Source organism: Chiloscyllium plagiosum, chromosome 19, assembly GCF_004010195.1.
Source record: "Chiloscyllium plagiosum isolate BGI_BamShark_2017 chromosome 19, ASM401019v2, whole genome shotgun sequence".
Lineage (NCBI taxonomy): Eukaryota > Metazoa > Chordata > Chondrichthyes > Orectolobiformes > Hemiscylliidae > Chiloscyllium > Chiloscyllium plagiosum.
The window spans coordinates 29,036,582-29,063,107 of NC_057728.1; the positions used below are offsets into that span (position 1 = coordinate 29,036,582).

The following is a 26,526-nucleotide window of genomic DNA, read 5'->3' on the forward strand; positions in this document are numbered from 1 at the left end:
CCCAGCAGTCAGTTTTCGAATAGGACACAAAATCATGCAAACAAGATCCACCCATTGAATGTTAGTCAAAACAGGCGGGCAAACAGCTTCGCCGTCATGGTTAGGTGCAATGGATTAGAATCATGGTAAGACGTTTTTGATCTCGGTGCCTTCCTTCCGTTCACGTATTTGATGTCTTGGAGAAATAACCAGTTGGGATTATACTAGTTATGTAGGCAGCAGTAGTGGGGGATGTGTTGAAAACGCCTACTTTGTGTTAAACCTATCCAATACAGAGTTCATATGTTTCCCTTACAATGTTTCCTTGTCAGTTCAAAATATCAATAGCTTCTTCAATATCTCCTCCCTATTAATTTGAACCTATCTAGTGACTGAATTTCGTCTTCTGTCACTATGGCCTGTATGACAAAGAAGGATTTCCTTGCTTCCTTGGTAAAAACAGATGCAAAATGTTCACTTAATGCCCTTAGTCCCTATATGTAAATCCCTTTTTTGACCCATAATTGGTTCCTTTTATCACCTTTTTATTATTGTGACCCTATAGAAGACATTGAGATCCTTCTTTATCTTAGCTGCCAGCCTTTTATATCCTGCTTTGCTTCTCCTATTTACTTTTACAACTCCCGTCTAACTAATTTCTATCATCTTGCTCCCAATTGTATTTTGACATTTATCCTAAGTCCATCTTTTCCTCTTTGTCTTAATTTCCATCTCTGGGTTTCTTTGCTCTACTTTTCCATTTTGAGTGAATATACCTTAACTATATCAGAACCATTTCCTCTTTAATAGTAGTAATCCATTGTTCAGGACTGTTTTCCTTTTTAACCTTTATTTCCAGTCAAGCTAGTTCAGCTCCATTCTTGCCCCACTGAAATAAACTCTACCCCGGGTAATTAATCTTACTCTGTATTATCCACTGTATTTGCCACTGTATCCAAAACCTAATGATGCAATGACCACTGTCCCCAAAATGTGCTTGCACTAGAACTTGATCTATTTTGGCTGGTTTATGATCAAGAACTGAATCTGGCAATGCACCTGTTTTTGTTGTACTGGGCACATACATAGAAAATTTTCCTGAACAAAGTTTAAGAATACTGGTCCCTCGCTGCCTTTAACTCTATTCATCTATATTTTGGTAATTATATGCTCTCCTTAATAAAGACCACCACCCCTCCTCCTCCTTTCTTTCTTACTTTCCTGAATATCTTGTAACCAGGAATATTTAACAGCTGGTGGTGCTCTTTCGTCAGCTAGAAGAATATTACAATTGTCACAATATTACAATTCCACTTGGCAATTTGTGCCCTGAACTCACCAATCTTTGTACTATACTCCATGCATCACATACATGCAGTGTAACCTTGACTTAGAATGTATGCATTTCTTCCCGACTTCAACTCCACCTATTAACTTACATTTCTCCACTTAGTGCTAGCTGTCACTCGCAGTATTTTAAGCACAATGATGTCAGTCTCTAATGTTCTGCCTGGTTCCCACACTCCCAAACTTTATGATACCATTGTGCTTAAAATACTGTGAGAGACAGCTAGCACTAAGTGGAGAAATGTACGTTAATAGGTGGAGTTGAAATCAGGAAGAAATGTATAGTTTTAGATGCAATTTATCCATCTTGTCCAGGTGCCATCTCCCCCAGAACCAGTCTCAAAATATCAGGAATTTGAAGCCCTCCCTCCTGCACTACCTTTCCAGACACACATCATCTGCTTTATTTTCTGAACCCACTTACATGAGGTGCTGGGAGTAACCTAGAGATTCCTACCTTTGAGGTTGTGCTTGCTAATTTTAGCTCCCCAAATTCTGACTGCAGTACTATATCCTCTTTCCTCTGGCTGATCACTTTCTCTGAGAAGAATATCCTGCAGCCAATCTGTGGCATCCTTAGTTTGACACCAGCGAAGCAGCATTCCATCTTGGATTCACTTGTACTACCACAAAAATGTCTGTCTGTTTTCTTAAGGAATGACTCCCCTGTCACTGCTGCTATTCCAATCTTCTTCCTTCCCTCCTGTGCATCTTGTCCATCTACATGCCTCTGAGGAATCATTGCCCTCACCGGTATCCAGAAAGGTAAAGTGATACTTCAATGGGACCTCAGGGAACTCCAACGGTACCTGCCTGGTTCTCCCGGCTTGCACCCATTCCCTAACTGCTTCCATGCCCCTGACCTGCGGTGTGACCGCCTCTCTCAATTTGCTGTCCACATCGTTTTCAGGTTTACAAATACAGCATAGTGACTCCAGCTGCTGCTTGAGTTCCAAACTCTGGAGCTCAGGTTTCTGCAGCCAGTGACAAATACTGCACATGTCTTCATCTCGATCACATGAAGTGTCTGCAATTTCCTAAATGCCATACAATAAGCACTCCACAAGGCCAAGCTGCCCTGCCATAACTTAGGCTTACTTGCACTATTTACTATGAACTAAAGACTAGAGGTGAATATGTTTCCAGTGCTCCTGTGATGTCACTCTGAGATTTTATTTCAAACTCAGCTCTCTAATATAGGTTTTCAACTCCTTGTATCCTGGAGACGAACAGAAAAAGAGAACTACACCCTCACCTTCTCACTGAACATGCAGTAACCTATTCGGTTCTATTACACTTGACCCAGGACTACTGTTGAGATTTATTAATGAGTTTTCAAGAGGCTTTTGGTGGCAACTATAGATTTCTCAACATTCCCAGATCAAGTGTGGCATGAATTCAACAATGAATAAAACTTCTTCACCATCATTCTAGCAAGTACTCTCAGTTCATATGGAGTTTTATCTTGCAACTTAACCCATACAATTCATGCCTTGCGAGCACTTCAGGGAGCAGTGTCAAGGAAACCTTATCTTGCATCTAAACTAGAGTGATGTGGCAGAGCTAGCCCTCGTATTCAATTTAAAATTGGACATATTTCATTTCCCAGCATAAACTCTGTACCAATGAATATGGCATGTCACCAAAATATGCTTTTGATAAAAACTTAACTGTGTTTTTTATATAAAATATCCAAAACTTTGCTGAATTAATAAGGCTTTAGGAAGCAAAAATAGTGCAATATTTCAGCAGTACTACAATGTGCTTAATAAGGAATTAGTCGCCAGTTTTGCATTGGATTGCTTGTCCCATTTTGTGTTATTGACATAGGTCACTGTCACTCTAATAAATAAAATTAATACATTATTTTAGTTTAATCTTGTCCCAGATATTTCCCAGTCCTATCTCTTTGTTAAATGTGGCAATGGGATGTATTAACTACAACATATTAATAAATCTTTTCTACAGTAAATTACTTATTTTAATTTATGTATTTATTGTCATGTGTGTTTTGTTACAAAATACAGTGAAAAGTGTTGCATAATGTCACCATTCTCCAGCACCATCCTAAAACATCACCAGTCCAAACTCAGCTCCGCCACCACGGAGCTCAATTGTTCGCACTATACTTATTGACAATTTTTTTATTATTTGTTCTTCTGGAAATAGAATTTAATTTTTTTAATGTTTTACATCTATGTGCTACTTGTGAATTTTTTTATTGTTTCTGTTATCTCTGAAATCCCAATTTTTTTTTTGTTTTTCGTGATCTCTTGCCAGTCTCATTAAATTATGAATTCTTTAACTGGAGTAAATCCTTTTATAGTAGTGAATAGTCATGGCTTTCTATTCTTGCCTTGTGTTATGCTAATTACTTTCTTTTATCTCTGTTGGTTTCCTTTGTCTGTAATGCAATCCCCCATTCATGATGATTTGAAATGTAATTTACAATGCACCATGTGATCTCTTTACATTCTGAATAATGCAAGTGACTAAATTGTCATAATAATGTTTAATGAGATCATGTGAAAGGAACTTTAGCCAATATTTAACCCATGCTTTTCCTGAATGTAAAATAAGAACTGTCTAGATAAAGGATAGGGAAATATGCAATAACAAGTATATGTAAATTAATTCACGAATACTGTGAGAAGCAAAGAATGAAAATGAGTGACATGTAAAGATACAAAGAGAAGCGAACAGAACAACAAATTTGGAGAGAAAATTTGCAATAGCAAGGAAAATAAAGACACATAATAGAAAGAGCCTCGGTGTAGAGAGACTGAGGTTTCAAAGTAAAACAGATAGACATAGTAACTGCAAAAAGCCAGTAGTGATAGTGAAGAAGAAATCAAAAATGAAGGCAGAATACAAAAAGAACCAAGTACAGCAACACACAGAAAGGCAAACGAGGAGAGAACGTTTAGAATGTAAGAAAGATGGGATAAAAGAAAAGTAATTAACCATTCAATTTTGCTACTTCACCACAGTACCTACAATCTCACCTCTCCAGGATACTGGATTATGTTCTGAATGGAGCTTCAGTATCAATACGCCTTGAGAGTATACTTCCAGAAAGGTAAACAAGCAAACAACCAGAATATAAATTTAGCTTGAAATTTCAATATGAGAACATGGAGATGTGTCATACCCACTTCATCAGTCAAGGAACCATTTGTTCCCATGGAATATATCAGCTTCTCAGTTTAGACCCATTCTTACAACTACTATTTTTACTCCTGAAAATATAGCAATTTTTAAAAAGAATATAGTCCTTTGGCTTTGTACAACAAGCTATTAGATGCAATTAATAACTGCCATTGTTTAAATATGCTTTTCATTCATAGGTCTACTTGATTTTAAGATTTTTGATTCTTTTGTCAGAGTAAACTTGTGAAAGCATGTCTTAACCTGCATGAATTCAATTATCTAGCTGAAGCCATCAGAGAGAGAGGAGATAGATCAGAAAAATGATGGATGGTCAGCAGTGATTCACTATAGGATTAATAAGTAGGATCAGGATAATGCAGCAGATGCAATGATTATCATTTTCTAACTTCAGGGAGGAACATTACAGTGTAATTTTGCCATCGTTCATTTACAATCCATAGCCTAGGCCAGGGCTGTACACCTATTTGGAGCAGTGAATCAGTTCAATTTCTTTTAAATTACATTCTTGGATGTAAAAGTTCTGGCAGGGACAACATTTATTGGCCATTCCTAGTTGGCCTTGGGTAGGTGGTGGTGAACCATCTTCAAATGCTGTAATCCATAGGCAACCACAGTACTGTTAGGGTGAGAATACTTGGGTTTTGATCCAATAATAGTGAAAGAATAATGATATAGTTCCACATCAGGATGGGAGAAGGGGACTTGGAGGGAAATTGCTGGTGAAGACATTCCCATGAATTTGTTGCGTTTGGTATTTTAAATGGTAGAGGTTGCAGTTTTAAAGGTGCTGTCAAAGAAACCATCATAAAGTGCTGTGGTGAACCTTGTATGCATTAAACACTGACTGCCACTATCTGCCGGTGGTGGTAGTGGAAGTGCGGATTCAGTAGGCTGCTTTGTCCTGAATGGTATAAGAGTTTAAGTATGATTTTGGAACAGCACTCATCTAGGCTAGTGGAGAGAATCCTATCAACCTCCTGACTTGTGCCTGGTATAATTTAAACTCAAATTCCATGAGTCTGCACAAACAGATTCATTTGTTCATTTGACATTTTAACTTTTCACACATGTGGAGACAATCTGGAGATGTAACTCAGGAAATGTTTATTAAGTGGCAAGGATAATACAACATCAGGCTGTGACTTTACTGGCTCATAGTGGGTCTTGCTTCTTGACTCAGCCTAGGGAGCAGGCAACACTTGGGTTTCTTTCTCCCTACGTCTCTTCTGCGGTGTTCTGCTTTGGCTGGAGAGCAGGCTTTTGTCTTCAGTTTCAACTTGATGAGCACTTTGGCCACTGAAAGGTCATGCCTAACAATGCTTTACAAGTTAAAACCATGTGCAGGGTATTTTAATCCACCTGCTCAGAGATATTGTGTGGGCTCTTGTTACATAGTGGTATCGTCCCTACCTCTGCACTGCAGAGGCTGCATTCAAGTCCCATCTGCTTCAGGTTGTGTATCATAGAGATGTTGTGACACATTTCTGCAGTGGGTGGCCCAAAGGTATGGACACTACCTCTGTACCACAAAAGCCACAATACCTGTATAAGCAGTGACAATATTGCATTCTTATTGGTATAAGTGTAGTCAGGTTACTTTAAAATTAACTAATGTGATATGTGGTTAATTTACAATTTGCTACTTATAGATGGTCATTAATTGATATCATTTCCCGTGTAACTGTTTCCCTAAGCTTTCAGTTACTTGTGGGAACTGACCGCTCATTATAGTTTGTTCTGTTATGAAATTTTATAACTTTCTGCTGATATTATGGATATTATGATATTTAATTTGCTTTTTGTTTGGGTTAATGGGGTATGTGCGGTCATATCTTTTTTTTGTAAATATATTTATTAGCAAATTTTTTAACTTTACAAACATATAAAATTATTGAAAAATACAATCAATAACAAATATCGTATAATAAGATTATATCTTTTTAATTGATAGCTTGCTCCAAGTCGACTATCAGTAGTGTGGCTAGAACTGTCATTAAGGTAGGTGCTTATTAATGCTTTTTCAATAATAGTTGTTGGTACTTGAAACAAATTTACTTTAGTTGTATACAACCTTAAACTAATATAGAAATTACAGAGTAGGTCATACTTAAAAATATCAAGTGTATATGAAATAATACATTTCTATATTCACACAGTGGCTTGGTGGTTAGCTCTGCGGCTAGGGATCCAGGTTCAGTTCCAGCCTTGGGTGACTGTCTGTGTGGAGTTTGCACATTTTCCCTGTGTCTGCGTGTGCACCCTCTGGGTGCTCTTGTTTCCACCCACAGTCCAAAGATGTGCAGGTCAGGTGAACTAGTCATGCAAAATTGCTCATAGTGTTAGGTGCATTAGTCAGAGGGGGGTGGGTTATTCTTTGGAGGGTCTGTGTGGACTTGTTGGGCTGAAGGACCTGTTTCCACACTGTAGAGAATCTAATCTAATCACAACTTCTAAAAGGTAATCTTGCTTTACGTCAAGATATTACAAATTAAAAACTAAATTAATTTTATCCACAGGTTGAGGCTGATAATTCACTACTGTTATTCTACACACAATAGACCTCACAAACTACACTTAAGATTGCTAGAATCTTACAGTATACATCATACAGTACAGAAGAGGGCCTTTGGCCAATCGCGTCTGTACTGCCAAATTGCATAAATCTACTCTACACTTTCCAGCACATGTTCCCATAGCCTTGAATGTTATGACATTTCATGTGCTCATGCAAATACCTTTTAAAGGTCGGGAGCTTACCCACCTAACTACCCACCCAGATAGTACATTCCAGACCCGCACCATCCTTTGGGTGAAATTACTTTTCCTCAAATCCCCTCCAAACCTCCTGCCTTTCACCTTTAAGTATGTTCCTTTGTTATTTACCCTTCAATTTAGGCAAACAGCTGCTTTTTATCCACCCATCCATGCCCCCTTACATACATCTATCAGGTCTCTTCTCAACCTTCGTTGCTCCACAGAAAGCAACCCAAGCTTGGGCAGGCTGTCTTCATCACTGAAATCCTGGTGAAGCTTCTCTGCAATCCCTCCAGTGCAATTGCGTCTTTCCTGTATGGCAACCAGAACTACACATAGTACTCCAGCTGTGTACTAATCAATGTACCGTACAGCTCCAACATAACATCCCTGTGCTTATAATCCATGCCTGAACTGATTAAGGGAAGTATCCTATATACCCGCTTAACTGCGCTGTTAACTGTCCTGCTCCTTTCAGGAATCTGTGGACAAATACCCCAAGATCCCTCTGTTCCTCTTGAGCTTCCTAGTATCCTGCCATTCAGTGAGTGCACTTTTGTCTTGTTATTTTTTCACCTTACAAAACAATGAAGGGAGACATTTGATAAAAATGTTTAATGTTACCAGAGTTTAGTGTTTTGGAACTTGCTTTTTCAACCTTGGTAGATTTCATAACACCGCTCTGTAATAAACAGCAAAGTGTAACTTTGAGCCTCACTTGGCAACCACAAAGAGTTGGTTATGTGATACTGGTATCCTACATTGATTAAGTTTAAGTAGAGGTTAATTTAAGGTTAATTGATTAAAGTGCTTTAATTACTCGATCATTACTAAACTAAATCTAATTATTAACCATGATTTGGAGATGCCGGTGTTTGGACTGGGGTGTACAAAGTTAAAAATCACACAACACCAGGTTATAGTCCAACAGGTTTAATTGGAAGCACTAGCTTTCGGATGCCTTAATTTGTGTTGCTGTTTCTAGTGTCTGGTCTACAAACACTCCCATCATTCACTGCTGCTTTTTGGTATCTATTGTTTCAGAGCTGTAAAAAGATGTAAAAAAAGACAGTAAGGAAGGGAAAGGAAAAAGATGAAAAACTATGGCAATTAGGAGGAAGAGGGCTCAGAGGGGTGTCAGAAGTGGGAATCTTTTCTGATGAATAGCAGTGTTCAGGAACATTTGCAACTCCTCAGTTCCTGAACCAGTTGATGTCTACATCCAGCAAGACCTGGGTAACATCCACAATTGCATTGATAAGTGACAAGTAGTACACATGTCACAAAGTGCCAGGCAGTGACCATCTAGTTGTGGAGGTGGTGGTTGTGGAGGACACAATTGTAAGGCGCAGAATTTATAGCAAAAGTTTACAGTGTGATGTAACTGAAATTATACAGTGAAAAATACCTTGATTGTTTGTTGAGTCTTTCATCTGTTTGAATACCATGATAGTTTCACTTCTTTCATGTGTAAATCACAAAACATTTTTTGAAAAGTTACATTCTCAGGTTAACTGTAACACTTGGTGTCAGCCAGACAATATGTTGAAGGTGTTATCCCCCTGTGTTCTCTGTGTGTGCCATAATGTTTAGACTGATTTTAATCTAAAAAGTGAGATGACAGAATCTTACATGAATTCATGCAGTTTTTGAGCAAAGTACGATGTAACTCTGCAAGTACATTGTGATTTTTAATTATTAACCATTAACTTTGTAGATTGGTGAATGGCCTTGGGTATTATGGAATGCATTACTCACCATAGAACTCCTAACTTTTGGCTTCCTCTGGTAGGTATGGCAGGCCCAATTATGTTACTGGTCAGTGGTAATGCCATTGAACTTTAAGGGGAGCTGATTAGATTCACTTTGTTGCAGATGGTCACTGCCTGGCACTTTGTGACATGTGTACTACTTGTCACTTATCAATGCAATTGTGGATGTTACCCAGGTCTTGCTGGATGTAGACATCAACTGGTTCAGGAACTGAGGAGTTGCAAATGTTCCTGAACACTGCTATCATCAGAAAAGATTCCCACTTCTGACTCCCCTCTGAGCCCTCTTCCTCCTAATTGCCATAGTTTTTCATCTTTTTCCTTTCCCTTCCTTACTGTCTTTTTTTTACATCTTTTTATAGCTCTGAAACAATGGATACCAAAAAGCAGCAGTGAATGATGGGAGTGGTTGTAGACCAGACACTAGAAACAGCAGCACAAAGAAGGCATCTGAAAGAAGTGTCATTGATGGTACGGTAATCTGAGGATCGGCTGCTTGTAGATTGCCAGTAAATACACTTTGGGCTCAACCTTTGTGAGCTTGAGTCTATTATGTGTTGTTGTTTGGCCTGTCCTTATTCAACCTTCACGCTGAACGCGGAGCCACAGATAATTGGACACCATGACAGAAACGTGTTAGACTCTCAAATGATATGTTGGAAGTTTCAAAATAAATTACAGTTTGTTTTGATCAGCCTTGAGAGCAGATAAGCTGATAAGCAGTTTGTGCTCCCAGCATGCAGTCAGGTTTACAGTGTTGTGATTTCCTGTGGAGAGTCCCAGTGGAATATGCTTGCAATCAGCTAATGGTGTTCCTTGTCATGACCCTGCAGGGATCCCTTCACAGCTTGCAGTGGTGTAAACAAACAATATTGTTCTGCTGGTGTTCAGTCTAGGACATGGCTGGCTGTGTTTTATATAGATCTGCGGCACATTTCTCCATCTGAGAAATCTGTCCTTTATGGAGACCAATAGCAAACCTGGACTTTGATAAATTCCACATGGTTTCTTTCACCAACTAACCACCGAATGTGATGTACAATTAACTCTTTCTAATATTCTGCACTTACATGTGCCAATCATGCTTTCTGAATTATGGGATAGCTGTAGTAGAGAAAGACATTATTGTGCTGTTGATCCCATGCTGGCCCCGTGCAGAATTTATTTTGTTCATCCTGATTCTTCCATGTAACCCTGCAATTGTTTCCCATTCGGGTGCTTATCCAGTTCCTTTTTAAAAGCCACAATTCCATTTGGCTACAGTGTAAAGTGAAATGGGTAAATATACCCTGAGCAACCTTGACCATAGAGTCATAGAGTCATACAGCACGGAAACAGACCGTTCAGTCCAACTCATCCACACCAACCTGACATCCCAGTCTGACCTAGTCCCATTTGCCAGCATTTGTCCCATTTCCCTCAAAGCCTTTCCTATTCATATACCTACCCGGGTGCCTTTTAAATGTTGTAACTGTACCCTTCTCCACCACTTCCTCTGGCAGCTTGATTCATACATGTTCCAAAATCTGGAATTAAGAAAACTACTGATGACCATGAAATCATTGTCGATTGTCGGAAAAATCCATCTGGTTCACTAATGTCCTTCAGGGAAGGAAATTGCCATCCTTACCTGGTCTGGCCTACATGTGACTCCAGGCCCACAGCAATGTGGATGACTCTCAATTGCCCTCTGAAATGGCCTAGATCACCTGACATTGACCTAGGCACTAGAAAAGATAATGGCAGAAACAGCCCTGTCAACCCTGCAAAGTACTCCTCACTAACATCTGGGAGCTAGTGCCAAATTGGGAGAGCTGTCTCACAGACTAGTCAAGCAACAGCCGAACATAGTCCCAGAGACCACCATCACTATTCCTGAATATGCCCTGATCCACCAGCAGGACAGACGCAGCAGAAGTGGCAGCAGAATGGTATACATTCAGGAGGGAGTTGCTCTGGCAGTCCTCAACATTGACTCCGGACCCCATGAAGTCTCATAGCTTCAGATTCAACATGGGCAAGGAGATCTTCTGCTCATTACCACATACCTTCCTCACTTAACTGATGAATCAGTACTCCTCCATGTTGAACAATACTTAGAAGAAGCACAAAAGATGGCAAGGGCATAAAATGTAGCCTGGGTGGGAGATTTCAATGTCCATTACCAAGGGTGGCTCAGCAGCAGTACTATTGACCAAGCTGGTCAGTACCTAAAGGACATAGCTGTTAGACTGGGTCTGCAGCAGATGGTGAGGGAAACAACAAGAGGGAAAAACATACTTGACTTCAACCTTACTAATCTGCCAGCTGCAGTTGCATCTGTATATGACAATATTGATAAGAGCGACCACCGCAAAGTCCTTGTGGAGATGAAATCCCACCTTCACATTGAGAATAATCTCCATTGTGTTGTGTGGCACTATCACAATGCAAAATGGGACAGACATCAAACAAATCCAGTAACTGAAGCCTGGGCATTCATGAGGCACTGTGGACTGTCAACAGCAGGAGAATTGTACTCAGCACAATATTTAATCCCATGGCTCAACATTTCCCCACCCAACCATTACCATCAACCCTGGTTCAATGGACGGTGCAAGAGGGTATGCCAGGAGCAGCACCAGGTATACCTGAATATGAGGTGTCAATCTGGTGAAGCTACCAAACAGAAATATTTGCTGCCAAACAGCATACGCAGCAAGTGATAGACAGAGGTAAGCGATCCCACAACAAACAGATCAATCTAAGCTCTGCGGTCCTGCCACATCCAGTCATGAATGGTAGTGGACGATTAAACAACTCACTGGAGGAAGTGACTCCACAAATATCTCCTCCTCAATGATGGAAGAGCCAAACACACCAATGAAAAGGATAAGATAAGTTTTCAAACCAATCTTCAGCCAAAAGTGCCAAGTGCATGTTCCACCTCAGCCTCATTACAAGTACCAGTCTTCAGCCAATTTGATTCACTCCATGTGATATCAAGAAATGGTTGGAGACACTGGTTACTGCAAAGGCTACGGGCCCTGACAACACTCCGGCAATAGTAGTGAAGACTTGTGGTCCAGAACCTTCCACACCCATAGCTAAGCTGTTCCAGTGCACTTACAACCCTGGCATCTACCCAACAATGTAGAAAATAGCTCAGATATGTCTTGTACACAAAAAGCAGGACAAATCCAACCCAGCCAATTACCACCCCATCAGTCTATTCTCAGTCATCTGTAAAGTAATGAACAGTGTCATCAATAGTGCTATCAATGAGCAATAACTTGCTCAGTGATGCCCAGTTTGGGTTCTGAGGAGAGTGACAGCCCTTGAGCTGCATTCAACCAAGGAGCCCTAACAAAACTAGAATGAATGGATATCATGGGGCAAACTCTCCAGTTATAGCTGACACAAAGGAAGATGGTCATGGTTCAGTCATCACAGCTCCAGAACATCTCTTTAGGGGTTCCTCAGGGTAGTGTCCTCAGCCCAACCATCTTTAGCTGCTTCATCAATGACCTTGCCTCCATCATAAGGTCAGAAGTGGGCCTGTTCGTTGATGATTGCGTAATGTTCAGCACCATTCACAACTCCTCAGATACTGAAGCAATCCATGTTCAATTGCAACAAGATCTGGCTAATATCCAGGCTTGGGCTGACAAATGGCAAGTAACATTTGCACCACACAAATGCCAAGCTATAATTATCACCAATAAGAGACACTCTAACCACCAACCCTTGAAATTCAATGGTATTACCATCACTGAATCCTCCACTATCAACATCCTGGGAGTTATCATGGACAAGAAACTCAACTTGGCTGCATCCATGCTGCCTGACCTGCTGCGCTTTTCCAGCAACACATTTTCAGCTCTGATCTTCAGCATCTGCAGTCCTCACTTTCTCCTAAGAAACTCAACTAGACTCAACACGTAAACACAGTGGCTACAAGAGCAAGTCAGAGGCTAGAAATGCTGCCGCAAGACAATTGACAATAGGTGCAGGAGTAGGCCATTCTGTCCTTCAGCCAGCACCACCATTCATTATGATCGTGGCTGATCATCCTCAATCAGTATCCTGTTCCTGCCTTACCCCCATAACCCTTGATTCCACTATCCTTAAGAGCTCTATCCAACTCTTTCTTGAAAGTATCCAGAGACTTGGCCTCCACAGCCTTCTGGGGCAGAGCATTCCATACACCCACCACTCACTGGGTGAAGAAGTTTCTCCTCAACTCTGTTCTAAGTGGCCTACCCCTTATTTTTAAACTGTGTCCTCTGGTTCAGGACTCACCCATCAACGGAAGCATGCTTCCTGCCTCCAGAGTGTCCAATCCTTTAATAATCTTATACGTCTCAATCCTCAATCAGATCCCCTCTCAGTCTTCTAAACTCAAGCATATACAAGCCCAGTCGCTCCAATCTTTCAGCGTAAGATAGTCCCGCCATTCCGGGAATTGACCTCTTTGCTTCTATAGTCAATTACTCTTGTTATGAAGGCCAGCATGCTATTAGCTTGCTTCACTGCCTGCTGTACCTCCATGCTTGCTTTCATTGACTGATGTACAAGAACACCTAGATCTCGTTGTACTTCCCCTTTACTTAACTTGACTCCATTTAGGTAGTAATCTGCCTTCCTGTTCTTGCTACCAAAATGGATAACCACACATTTATCCACATTAAACTGCATCTGCCATGCATTCGTCCACTCACCTAGTCTGTCCAGGGCACCCTGTATTCTCCTAACATCCTCCTCACATTTCACCCTGCCACCCAGTTTTGTGTCATCAGCAAATTTGCTAATATTACTTTTAATACCTTCATCCAAATCATTAATGTACTTTGTAAAATTCTGCAGTCCCAGCACTGATCCCTACAGTACCCCACTGGTCACTGCCTGCCATTCCGAAAGCGAGCCATTTATCACTATTCTTTGTTTCCTGTCAGCCAACCAATTTTGAATCCATGTCAGTATTTTGCCCCTAATACCATGTGCCCTAATTTTGCTCACTAACCTCTTATGTGGGACTTTATCAAAGGCTTTCTGAAAGTCCAGATATACTACATCCACTGGATCTCCCTTGCCCATCTTCAGAGTTACATCCTCAAAAAATTCCAGAAGATTAGTCAAGCATGATTTCCCCTTCATAAATCCATGCTGACTCTGACCTATCCTGTTACTGCGATCCAGATGTGTCGTAATTTCGTCCGTTATAATTGATTCCAGCATTTTTCCCACCACTGAGGTCAGATTAACTGGTCTATAATTCTCTGTTTTCTCTCTCCCTTCTTTCTTAAAAAGTGGGACAACATTAGCCACCCTCCAATCCGGAGGAACTGATCCTGAATCTATAGAACATTGGAAAATGATCACCAACGCATCCACAATTTCTAGAGCCACCTCCTTCAGTACCTGGGATGTAGACCATCAGATCCCGGGGACTTATTAGCCTTCAGACCTAACAGTCTCTCCAACACCATTTCCTGCCTAATATAAATTTCCTTCAGTTCAGGTCCTTCAGCCACTATTACGTCTGGGAGATTGCTCGTTTTCCCCAGTGAAGACAGATCTAAAGTACCAATTCAACTCTTCTGCCATTTCTTTGTTCCCTGTAATAAATTCACCCGTTTCTGTCTTCAAGGGCCCAATTTTAGTCTTAACCTTTTCTCCATTTCACAAACCTAAAAAACCCTTTACTATCCTCCTTTATGTTTTTGGCCAGTTTACCTTCGCACCTTATTTTTTCTTTGTGTACTTCCTTTTTAGTTATCCTTTGTTGTTCTTTAAAAGCTTCGCAGTCCTCCGATTTCCCACTCATCTTTGCTATGTTATACTTTTGCCCTTCTGTCTTTATATGGTCCTTAACTTCCCTTGTCAGCCACGGCCACCCCTTAGGATCTTTCTTACATTTTGGAATGAACTGATCCTGCATCTTCTGCATTATACCCAAAAATATCTGCCATTGTTGTTCCACTGCCATCCCTGCTAGGCTATTGCACCATTGAACTTTGGCCAGCTCCTCCCTCATAGCTCCATAGTTCCCCTTATTCAACTGAAATATTGTCACTTCCGATTCTACCCTCTCCCTTTCAAACTGCAGATTAAAGCTTATTGTATTGTGGTCACTACCTTCTAATGGCTCCTTTACTTCGAGGTCCCTGATTAAATCTGGTTCGTTGCACAACACCAGATCCAGAATTGCTTTCTCCCTGGTAGGCTCCAGCACAAGCTGATCTAAGAATCCATCTCGGAGGCACTCCACAAACTCCCTTTCTTGGGGTCCAGTACCATCCTGATTCTCCCAGTTTACCTGCATGTTGAAATCCCCCATAACAACTGTAGTAATATCTTTGCGACAGGCCAATTTCAGCTCCTTATTCAACTTACACACTACATCCACGCTACTGTTTGGGGGCCTGCAGATAACTTCCATTAGGGTCTTTCTATCTTTAGAATTTCTCAGCTGCATCCATGCTGACTCTACATCCCCGATTCTATGTCCCCCCGCGCAAGGGATTGAATATCATTCCTTACCGACATGGCCACCCCACCCCCTCTGCCAGTCAGTCTGTCCTTACGATAGCACGTGTAGCCTTGAATATTCATATCCCAGGCCCTGTCCACTTGAAGCCACGTCTCAGTTATCCCCACAACACCATAACTGACAATTTCCAAATGAGCCTCAAGCTCATCTACCTTATTTCTAATGCTTCGTGCATTCATATATAATGTTTTTAATTTGTTACCCCCCTCACACTTCCTATCAATCCCTATTTCACTTGACCTTGCGGCATGATTTTTTGAGTTTTCTGCTCCATTGATTCCGTTGTCTTTCTTGACTTCTCTTATTCTAACTTTCCCTTTAACTTCCTTCTTAAACTTCCAGTTTGTCCCCTCCCCTCCCCGCTATTTAGTTTAAACGCAATGTGTTGCAGTGGCAAACCTGCCTGCCAGAGTACTGGTCCCCTACCTATTAAGGTGCAACCCATCCCTCTTGTATAATTTATCCTTACCGCTAAACATACCCCAGTGATCCAAGAATTTAAATCCTTGCTTCCTGCACCACTTCCCCAACCACATGTTCAAGTCCATTATCTCCCTGTTCCTGTCCTCTCTAGCCTGAGGAACTGGAAGCAAACCGGAGATAATCATCATGGATGTCCTGCTTTTCAGTCTTCTTCTGAGTTCTCCGAAGTCCCACTGTAGACATCCCTCCTCTTCTTCCCGACGTCATTTGTGCCGACATGCACCACCACGTCTGGCTCTTCACCTTCGCTCTTGAGGATTTCCTGCACTCTGTCTGCGATGTCCTTAATCCTGGCACTAGGAAGGCAACACACCATCCTCAAATCCCACCTGTTGCCGCATAAACCCCTTTCAGTCCCTCTCACTATGGAGTCCCCTATCACCACAGCTCTGTGTGATGTCTGACTCCTCGGCTCTGCCTCCACGCCAATATCTGATTGGCAGACCTGACCGCCTCTCAGACTGGCAGTGACGTCTGTCTCTACGGTTTCCAAGAGGTTCAACCTGTCCCTGACAGGTACTTCCCCCAGTGTCTCTTGCACTTGTCTCATCTCTGCCTTCCTCATCGTCTTCTCCCTTCTACTCTCTTCTGGTATGTTCGGTATAATAACCTCGCTGAAGATCCTGTCCAGAAAGATCTCGTTCTCTCGGAATGAGCCTGAGGTCATCTAGTTCTTTCTTCAGTGCTGCAATATGCTCTGCCAGAAGCTGAATGTGTACGCACTTTCCACAGTTATACGAGCCAGCTACACCAGAGTCCCTGACCTCCCACATCATGCATGCAGTACACTGAATCAGCTTGGCAATCATGTCTTCACCCTCTTCAACTATGGCGTAATCACTTCTCTCAACGTCTTTGTCAAAGACTCCTGAGCCAAAGACTCGCTCTTTTCTCAACAGAAACTTCCCTCGACCCCCCTGTTTTGTTGCAAGTCTGTGGACTTTTAATTTAGGTTAGAGGAGGCCCTACTGTGTAGGACCTAGGGCCCAGAACACACCTACTTAAGTAACACTCACCCACTTTCCCAACAGCCTCTGCGCTCCAACTTCACTTCCGCCCAGCTCCCGCTGCTCTCTGCTGCAAAAAAGAAATTCACCTCCTGACTTCCTAAATCCTGTCCACTATCTACAAAGCAAAAGTTAGGATTACATAGAACATAAAACGTTACAGCGCAGTACAGGCCCTTCTGCCCTGGATGTTGTGCCAATCTGCGAAATCAATCATGCCCTCTAACCTACACCATTCCATTATTATCCATATATGTCCAATGCCCATTTAAATGCCATTGACATCAGTAAGTCTACTACTTTTGCAGTCAGGCCATTCCACGCCCCTACCACTCTCTGAGTAAAGAAACTACCCCTGATATCTGTCCTAAATCTATCACTACTCAATTTAAAGCTATGTCCCCTTGTGTTAGCCTTCACCATCTGAGGAAAAAGGCACTCACTATCCACCCTATCTAACCCTCTGATTATCTTATACGTCTCGATTAAGTCACTTCTCAACTTTCTTCTCTCCAAAGAAAACAACCTCAGCTCCCTCAGCCTTTCCTCATAAGACCTTCCCTCCATACCAGGCAACATCCTAGTAAATCTCCTCAGAACCCTTTCCAAAGTTTCCACATCCTTCCTGTAATGCAGTGACCAGGACTGTACGCAATACTCCAGATGCAGCCTTACCAGCTGAAGCCTGACCTCGTGGCTCCGAAACACAGTCCCCCGCCCAACAAACGCCAACACACTGTATGCCTTCTTAACAACCCTATCAACCTAGGTGGCAACTTTCGTGATTTATACACCTGACACCGAGATCTCTCTGTTCATCGACACTGCCAAAAATGTTACCATTAGCCCAGTACTCTGCATTCCTGTTACTTCTTCTGAAGTGAACTACCTCACACTTTTCTACATTAAATTCATTTGCCACTTCTCAGCCCAGCTCTGCATCATATCTAGGTCCCTCTGTAAACCACAACATCCTTCGACACAATCCACAATTCTGCCTATCTTGGTATCATCTGCAAATTTACTAACACATCCTTCTACACCCACCTCCAGATCATTTATAAAAATGACCAATACCATTGGCTCCAAAACAGATCCTTGTGGCACACCATTGGTAATTGAGCTCCAGGATGAATATTTCCCATCAACCATAACTCTCTGATTTCATTCAGCTAGCCAATTTCTGATCCAAACCGTTAAATCACCTTCAACCCCGAAACTCCGTATTTTGTGCAATAGCCTACCATGTGGAACCTTATCAAATGCCTTACTGAAGTCCACATACACAACCTCAACCGCTTTATTTTCATCCACCTGTCTTGTCACCTTCTCAAAGAACTCAATTAGGTTAGTGAGGCAAAACTGTGTCGACTCCCTAATCAAATTATTCCTTTCCAAATGATTATAAATACCATCTCTTATAACCTTTTCCAACACCTTACCCACAACCGAAGTAAGGCTCACTGGCCTATAATTACCAGGGTTGTCGCGACTGCCCTTCTTAAACAAGGGAACGATATTTGCTACCCTCCAGTCTTCTGGCACTACTCCTGTCGACAATGATGACATAAAAATCAAAGCCAAAGGCTCAGCAATCTCTTCCCCGTCTTCCCAGAGAATCCAAGGATAAATCCCATCCAGCCCCGGGGTGTTATCTATTTTCAGATCTTCCAAAATTGCTAAAACCTCATCTTTGTCAACCTCAAAAGAAGGGCTTATGCCCGAAACGTCGATTCTCCTGTTCCCTGGATGCTGCCTGACCTGCTGCGCTTTTCCAGCAACACATTTCCAGCTCTGATCTCCAGCATCTGCAGACCTCACTTTCTCCTCAATCCCATCTAATCTAGTAGCCTGTATCTCCATATTCTCACTAACATTGCCCTTTTCCAATGTGAATACTGATGAAAAGTATTCATTAAGTACTTCATCTATCTCCTCAGATTCCACACACAACTCTCCACTACTATCTTTGATTGTCCCTAATCTTACTCTGGTCATTCTTTTATTCCTAATATACCTATAAAAGGCCTTAGAGTTGTCCTTGATCCTATCTTCCAACAATTTCTTCTGTCCCCTCCTGGCTCTTCTTAACCCTCTCTTTAGATCTTTTCTGGCTAATGTACAGCTCTCAAACCCCCTAACTGAGCCTTCATGCCTCATCCTCACATACGCCTTCCTTTTCCTCTTGACAAGAGCTTCAACTTCTTCAGTAAACCATGGCTCCCTCTCTCCACAACTACCTCCCTGTCTGATAGGTATTTACTTATCAATGACCCGCAGTAGCTGTTCCTTGAATAAGCTGCACATTTCAAGAATGTCCATCCCCTGCAGTTTCCTCCTCCATCCTAAATCTTGCCTAATCGCACCATAATTCCCTTTCACCCAGTTATACCTCCTTCCCTACAATATATATCTATCCCTGCCCATTGCTATTATAAACATAACTGAATTACGGTTACTATCACCAAAGTGTTCACCTACCTCCAAATCTAACACCTGGCCGGATTCATTCCCCAGTAGAAAATACAATATGTCCTCACCCCTTGTTGGCCTGTCTACATACTGTGTCAGAATACCCTCCTGCACACATTGAACAAAAACTGACCCATCTAAAGAGCTATAGTATTTCCAGTCAATATTGGGGAAGTTAAAGTCCCCCATAACAACTGCCCTGTTACTCTCGCTCCAATTGAGAATCATCTTTGCTATCCTTTCCTCTACATCCCTGGAACAATTCGGAGGCCTACAGAAAACTCCCCACAAGGTGACCTCTCCTTTCCTGTTTCTAACCTCAGCCCAAACTACCTCAGTGGATGAATCCTCAAACATTTTCTCAGCTGCTGTAATACTACCCTTGATTAACAATGACACATCCCCGCCTCTTATCATCTTCTCTGTTCTTGCTGAAACATCTAAATCCCGGAATCTGCAACCACCATTCCTGCCCCTCCTCTAGCCATGTGTCTGAAATGGCCACACCATTTAAATCCCAGGTACCAACCTATGCTGCAAGTTCACCCACCTTATTCCGGATGCTCCTGGAATTGAAGTACACACATTTCAAACCAACATCCTGATTTCCAGTGCCCTCTCGCAACCTTGTAAACCTATCCCTGACCTCACTACCCTCAACCTCCTGTACACTGGAACTACACTTCAGGTTTCCGTCCCCTGCTGCATTAGTTTAAATGTCCCCGAAGAGCATTAACACATTTCCCTCCCCCCAGGATATTGGTACCCCTCTGGTTCAAGTGAAGACCATCCTGTTTGTAAAGGTCCCACCCACCCCAGAAAGAGCTCCAGTTATCCAAGAACCCAAAACCCTTCCTCCTACGCCATCCCTGCAGTCACATCATCAGCTCCGGTCTCTCTCTGTTCCTCACTTCACTAGCACAAGGCAAGGGCAACAAACCAGAGATAACAACTCTGTTTGTTCTAGCTCTAAGCTTCCACTCTAGCTCCCTGAATTTCTGCCTTAGATCCCTACCTTTCTTCCTACCTATGTCATTGGTGCCTATGTGGACCATGACTTAGGGCTGCTCCCCCTTCACCTCAAGGGTCCAGAAAACATGATCAGAGACATCATGAACCTGGGAGGTAACACACCAATCATGAGTCTCTCTTGTTCCCACAAAACCTCCTATCTGTCCCCTAACTATGGAGTCCCCAATGACTAAAACTCTGCTTCTCTTCCCCCTTCCCTTCTGAGCAACAAGGACAGACTCTGCGCCACAGACCTGTGCCCCATTGCTTACCCCTGGTAATTTGTCCCCCAAACAGTATCCAAAACAGTATGGTTGTTGTTGAGGGGAACCACTACAGGAGATCCCTGCAAATGCTCCCGGTTACCTTTCCTATTCGTGATGGTAACGCATCTACCTTCTTCACAGGGGTGTGGAGTAACTACCTCCCTGTAACTTCTCTCAACAACACCCTCCACCTCTGAATGATCCGAAGTTCATCCAGCTCCAGCTCCAGATCCCTAACGTGGTGCTTGTGGAGCTGGAGTTGGGTGCACTTACCACAAATGAAGTCAGCAGGGACACTAGAGGTGACTCTTACCTCCCAACTACTGCAGGAGGAAAATTCAACTGCCCTAACCTCCATTCCCACTATCCTAAATTCCCAAATAAACTGCCAGAAAAAAAACAAATGAAACACGAAAGAAAACACTTGTACCTTCTAACCAGCGTACAGAACTTTTTTTTTTGGTTAGAGGAGGAGGATGGGTGGGAGACACTACCTGAGTAGCGTTTCAGGTAAAGCAACCACCCAAATATGTACCTCTCAGACTGCATCCAGGAACTGAAGAAAAACTGGAACTAAAAGAAATTTAAACCGTATCCTGACAGGCCCTGCTGCTCCCTGGAGATCTCATGACCTCTCCAATTACGTCCAGGATTGTGGTGGAATATTTTCCCCACTTGCCTGGATGAGTGCAGGCGACCATTCCTGATGAAGGGCTTATGCCTGAAAAGTTGATTTTGCTGCTCCTTGGGTGCTGCCTGACCGGCTATGCTTTTCCAGAACCACATTCTCGACTCTGATCTCCAGCATCTGCAGTTCTCACTTTCTCTCTCCTGGATGAGTGCAGCTCCAACAACACTCAAGAAGCTTGACACCATTCAGGACAAAGCAGCCCACTTGATTGGCACTGCATCCACAAGCACCCACTCCCTCCACCACCGACGCTCAGCAGCAGCAGTGTGTACTATCGACAAGACCCACTCCAAAATTCACCAAAGAACCCCAGTCAGCATCTTCCAAGCCCATGACCACTTCCATCTGGAGGACAAGAGCAGGTGTTCGGCAGTGGTTTCAGAGTCAGCTCACCACCACCTTCTCAAGGGCAACTAGGGGCGGACAATAAATGCTGGCCAGTCAACAACATCCACATCTCACAAATGAATAATAAAAAAAACACTTTCTGTGTGAAAAAGTTATAGCTCAGATCCTTTATAAATCTTTCCCCTCTCATCTTAAACCTATGTCCTCTAGTTTTGGACTCCCCCACTCCAAGAAATAGACCTTGGCAATCCACCCTATTCATGCCCCTCATGATTTTATAAACATCTAGAAGGTCACCCCTCTGCCTCTGATGTTCCAGGGAAAACAGCCCCTAGCCTCTTCAGCCTCTCACTGTAGCTCAATCCTCCAATCCTGGCAACATGCCTGTAAATCTTTTATGCACTCTCTCAAGTTTAACAACATCCTTTCTGTAAAAGGGCAACCAGACTTGTATGCAGTTTTCCAAAATTGGCCTCACCAATGTCCTGTGCAGCTGCAGCATGACATCCCAACTTCTATACTCATTATTCTGACCAATGAATGCAAGTATGCTAAACACCTTCTTCACCACCCAGTCTACCTGTGATTCTACTTTCAAGGAACTGTACATTTGCACCCCTTGGTCTCTTTATTCTGAAACATTCTCCAGGGTCCTACCATTAATTGTCTTATGTCCTGCCCTGGTTTGCCTTTCCAAAATGCAACCACCTCACATTTATCTAAATTAAACTCAGTGTGCTGCTCCTCCGCCCATCTGATCACGGTCCCATTATACTCAGAGATAATTAATTTTTAAGCCTGATATTTTCTGCAACTGTTGCAACATCAAAGATTTCAGGGGTTGTTTTTAAAGTTAACTAAAGGGATAGTTGCTTGAAGGGACCAATACTCTTGGTGTCCACAATTTAAAGGGAAAAATCTTTGGCCAGGAAGAATTGTTTTCGCTATAAATGGAGGCCTTTGTTTATCCATTCCAGAATTCACTTCCAATTTTTTACACATGCTGTAGATTACTTTAAACTTTTGCATAAAAGACTTCTCTTATTGTTTAGTCCATCATCGTTAATCAGTCCAAATCTCTTTTTAAAGCTATTAATCTAATCACTTAGTCCATAGAAAACACGAGGGATTCATAACTGTTCCCCTAAGGTCTTAGTCATTTAAGACTTTATGATTCACCAAATGGGTTATTGCAAAATCAGTGACATTTTAGTGTTCCCTTTGTAATAGGGATTTCTCCCTCAGAGGGGTTGTAAAAATAAATTAATTGATTACTCTATTGTGCAAAGACAAATGAAAAAATTGCATTAGGACAGAACTGGTGAGGTGTAAAGCCTATTTGGAACTATTGTTTTGGGTAAGAGACAGCTTTTAAACATTTAGTAGGTTCCAGTGTTCCATTGCTACAACAATTGACTTTGCGAAAGTAAGTTTGAAAGAGCAGTCATTTTAGAAAAGGCTGCCCTAATGAATTTAGTCAGAAATCACACAACACCAGATTATAGTTACAGGTTTATTTGAAATCACAAACTTTTGGAATGTAGCCCCTTGGTCAGATGAAGTGAGAGAGAAGCACACAGAACACAGAACTTATGAGCAGAGAGATCAAAGGAATAACATAGAGCACAACAGAAGCTGCTAGTTTGGCAGCATCTATGAAAAAGAACAGAGGAAAGATCACCAGACCGAAACTTTAACTTTGACTTTTCTTCACAGATGCCACCTACCCCCACCCCACCTACCCCTGCCCTTGCTCCTGATTTAAATCATCCACAAGTTCTTTCGTTTTTTATTTGACTGGAATATAATGTCATTCCAGTCATTTGGTTTGTTTCCATCGCTACCTTATTTTTAGTTTTTTATCATTTCTCTGCTCAGTTAATCGGATTATAGATCATCCCTTCAATTGTTATTTAACTATTGACATTTTACTCACACCGTCTAACACTCTTGGTCACCTGCAGAGACTTATGTTTGATATTCCACTCACGTCATTTGTATGATCTTTTGATCTCTCCACCTTTGATCTCTCTGCCCATAATTTCTATGTTCTGTGTGCTTCCCTCTCACTTCACATGCCGAAGTGGGCTACATTCTGAAAGCTTGTGATTTCAAATAAATCTGTTGGACTATAACCTGATGAAGGGCTTATGCCTGAAACATTGATTCTCCTGCTCCCCAAATGCTGCCTGACCTGCTGTGCTTTTCCAGCACCACACTCTTGACTATAACCTGGTGTCATGTTACTTCTGAATTTGTCCACTCCAGGCCAACACTGGCATTTCCACCTCATAAATTTAAGCACCATCTTTGGAAAAGAAAAACTGGATATTCTTACAAATAAAGGAAATTATTTAAAGCATGGAAAATCCGAAATAACACAGAATACGGATAGGCATCAGGATCTATATCTCCATAAAGGACCAGACAAATCATTACAACTAAACATTGGAAAGACAAGTTCTAGGTTTAACAGAACAAAGAAACGAGAGGGAGGAGAAAATGAGTTTGATTGCACAGTCATTTATGAAATACTAGAACAAGATGTAAACTGATGCATGATTTTAGAGGATAATCAACAGTGTGAGGCGAAAGTGAGGACTGCAGATGCTGGAGATCAGAGTCTAGATTAGAGTGGTGCTGGAGAAGCCCTGCAGGTCAGGCAGCATCTGAGGAGCAGGAAAATCCTCATTTCAGGCCAGAGCCCTTCATCAGGAATGAAGGGCTCTAGCCCACAATCTCATCACCTCAGGAGATCTCCCACCCCACAACCTCATCACCTCAGGAGACCCCCTTCATTCCTGATGGAGGGCTCTGGCCCTAAACATAGATTTTCCTGGTCCTTGGATGCTACCTGACCTGCTGTGCTTTTCCAGCACCACTCTAATCAACAGTGTGAGATGGATAACACATTGACCAGAGGAGTGTGCCAAACTCAGAAACCATCATTCTGGTGTGTAATCTGTGCTTTTTGTTTACCAAGATCTTAATCAACTTCTGTATTTCCTTATTTGTCATTTGCAGCTCCTTTCTGTCACCACTGCTTTGCAAATGGTCTTTACACAATATTTGACAAACTAATTGGACTGAAGGCAGACAAAGTTGCCTGATAGCCTGTATCCAATGGTTTAAAGGCAATGCTGCAGAGATAGTGGAGACACTGGCTGAAATATTCGAGAATTCATTGGAAAATAATTTCCAGGAGAATTCCCAGCAAATTGGCAAACTACTAATATGACACTCTTGTTCAAAGGAGGGAGGAAAATCAAAAGAAGGCAACAATAAGCTAGTTAGCCCAGAATCTGCCATTGAGAAAATGTTAGAGTCCATTAAGGAAGAAATAACAGGACATTGAAAAAAGCTTAATGCAATCAAATAGAATTAACATGGTTTAGTGAAAGGGAAATCATGTCTGACAAATTTGGTCAGGTTCTTTGACTTGCTGTGGTTAAAGGGGAACACGCAGTGTGGTTAAAGGGGAACCTTTTAGACGTAGTTTGTTTAGATTTCCAGAAGGCGATAAGGTGCCACAAAACGTTACTGCACACGATAGGAGCTCATGGTATTGGGGAAACTGTATTAGCATGGATTTCACTCATTCCTTACAATGTGTGCACTGAGAAAATACTCAGTGAGATGCAAATTGTTAAATTTTACTCTGCAGTAGGTGAATAATATGAGTAACAGCTATGGCCAAATTTATTTCTTTCAATCATTAGTTTACATACTATGATGGATCACTCAATTTTGTATTGCTTAACCGAAACAATACCATATCAGTTTCTTGTCTTTTTGTTCTTGTGCCTGGCAAAATCTTAATTGCAACAGAATCACTGAAGTCTTACAGCACAGAAGAAGGCCATTTGGCCCATTGTGCCTGTACCAGCTGTTCAAATGTGCACCGTTACTTAGCGCTACCTACCAATCTTCTGATTGCTCCCCCATATCCTTGAAAGTTATTTTTATCTAAATAATCATCCAATGCCTCAACTTTCTCCAGCATACTTCCAGATACTGCATTCTGGAACTGAACTATTTGGCGAGTGGAAAAAAAATCTTTCTTCCTTTGCAAATCATGTTAAATCTATGCTCTCACATTCTTGTTTCTTTTACAAACAGGAACAGATTCCCCCTATGTATTCGATCCAGCCTGCTGATGATTTTGAAAATCCCATCCAATCTCCTTTTAGCCACCTTTCCTCAAAGGAGAATAGTCCCAACTTCTTCAATCTATCCTCATAACCAAAGTTTCTCATCCCTATAGCCATTCTTATAAATCATTTCTGAACACCCTCCAATGTATTCACATCTTTCCTACAACATGACATCCTCGACTGCACACAATACTCCAGCTGAGGTCTAACTAGTGACTTATACAAATTTGACATCACCTCCTCGCTTTTTTACTCTGTGCTCCTATTAATAAAGCAAAGAATGAGGTATACTTTACTTACTGCTCTTTTCATCTTGCTGCCATCTTCAATGATCTATGTATATAGTTTGCCTTCTCTGATTTTTTTTTCCCATGTTCACAAGCTGAGGAGAATTTATCCCAGATAACCACTCAAGATACAGGGACCAAGAATCTTGACAAAACTGTGAAACATCATCAATCTGTAATTATTGAATTAAATTTTCTGCTTGTGTAAATGTATATATGGCATAAAACAAGTTTCCTTAATAAACAATTTAT

At 41.7% G+C, this 26,526-nt stretch overlaps 1 long non-coding RNA gene across 1 annotated transcript; it reads left to right on the top strand.

Moving 5' to 3' along the window:
* Window positions 1-40: 40 nt before the first annotated feature.
* LOC122559381 lies at window positions 41-26,526 on the top strand. Its single transcript, XR_006314410.1, has 5 exons — window positions 41-125; window positions 4,317-4,405; window positions 6,449-6,495; window positions 9,386-9,532; window positions 26,370-26,526. It is a non-coding gene; the product is annotated as an uncharacterized LOC122559381 (long non-coding RNA).